The sequence below is a fragment of the Austrofundulus limnaeus genome, unplaced genomic scaffold, assembly GCF_001266775.1.
Source record: "Austrofundulus limnaeus strain Quisiro unplaced genomic scaffold, Austrofundulus_limnaeus-1.0 Scaffold248, whole genome shotgun sequence".
Classification (NCBI taxonomy): Eukaryota; Metazoa; Chordata; class Actinopteri; order Cyprinodontiformes; family Rivulidae; genus Austrofundulus; species Austrofundulus limnaeus.
In genome coordinates, this window is record NW_013952650.1 from 599,222 (window position 1) to 600,825 (window position 1,604).

Here is a 1,604-nt window from a genome sequence, read left to right on the forward strand (position 1 = left end):
GAATTTAAATGAAGCTTCAAGTAGGAGAAGGTTTTTCAGACGCCTGCATTGTTCAACTTCTGATACAGCAGAAACAAATCACAACAAAATTGGTTTTATCCAAAAAATATTTGGTGACAAGAAACACAAGCCACCATATGTTCCCTCTAATTTACCCATCCCCATGTTCCCTTGTACCTATCTTCCCTCTAATATACTCATCCCTATGTTCCCTGGATCCACATGTTCCTCAGTACAATGCCTGCACTGTAATTCAGATTTTTATTGTCATTTCTATTAAATGACATATGAAGGAAGAGCCACGTGTCTTACATGACTTTCAGTAATAACCCCAGAACACAGGTCCCAGGGATCATGGGTATGGACCCTGAATAATACCACTTCAGTGCACCAAGACTCAAAACATAGTCAGTAACAGAAACTATCAAAGAAAAGAATGCACATAAATGCATCGAGTAAAACAAAGTGGAACTGACTAAATCCAGAGAGCACTTTTCAAAACACCAAAACATTACAATCTTCTTGCTCCAGCCTCTCATCCGGTGTGTGTACACAAATAGTTTTAGGGCAGCTGCTGAAGAAACCTCCATAATTACTGTGAAAACCTTGAAAAGGCAAAGAGGAGCTGCAAACACGTAACTAGATGTTTCAGTTCTCTGGGTTAACGCCCACTCTGCCTGGAAGCATTTGATGTAAACATTGGTTGGTGTGTGTGTGTGTGTGTGTGTGTGTGTGTGTGTGTGTGTGCGCACTGAAAGTCGGCTTTGGGCTCTTCATTTAAGTTTAGTTCATGGCCAGGCAGCAGCACTTTGAGACAAATTAGCCCTTAAATCCATTAAAAACATTCAAAGTTAGTTTTTGTTTCAACTCTAGACCAACTGAAGTTTTAAGAAAGGAGGTTAAACTCACCCACCATCACGCATCTCTGTACATTATGTCCAAACTGTGTGCACATATTGTTCCATTGTTACAAGAAAAACACAACTAATGTCACTGAAGCCAAAAAGCTGCAGTTTTGTCTCATCAGTGACAGAAACTTTGATTCTTGTCAACATCCCTTTTAGCCTTTTTTGTTTTTCTGCCAGTCGTGGATCCTCCTGGATCTTTAACCCTTAAAGCAAAAGATTGGAGATGTGATCAGAAACTTTCATAGCTTGACCTCTGAGTTCAACTTGAATGGTTGGCTTCGTTCTTACTCTGTCGTTTTCAATATCGATCTGATCAACCTGKAGTCGCATTGCCTCTTGCATCCACATGCTGGGAAATTGGCCACATTCCCTTGTATGACCTTTAAGGAGTCACAAATACAAAAAGGAAGTTTTAAGATATGTAAAAGATAAAGGAGACATAAAAAACAGAAAGGATGCATCAAGGAGACATGTAGACAAAAAGGATGCATCAAGGGAACATAGAAAGACAAAAAGGATGCATCAAAGGGACAAAGAAAGACGACAAGGATACATCAAGGGGACATAGAGACAAAAAGGATGCATCAAGGGGACATAGAAAGACAAAAAGGATGCATCAAGGGGACATAGAAAGACAAAAAGGATGCATCAAGGGGACATAGAAAGACAAAAAGGATGCATCAAGGGGACATAGAA

General features: G+C 39.9%; 1 long non-coding RNA gene across 1 annotated transcript; it reads right to left on the reverse strand.

Annotated features, from left to right (window-relative positions):
• Nucleotides 1-31: 31 nt before the first annotated feature.
• On the reverse strand, nt 32-1,329 carry LOC106525927 (uncharacterized). Its single transcript, XR_001311190.1, has 3 exons — nt 1,197-1,329; nt 910-1,111; nt 32-825 (listed from the first exon to the last, which is right to left on the reverse strand). It is a non-coding gene; the product is annotated as an uncharacterized LOC106525927 (long non-coding RNA).
• Between the last annotated feature and the right edge of the window lie 275 nt (nt 1,330-1,604).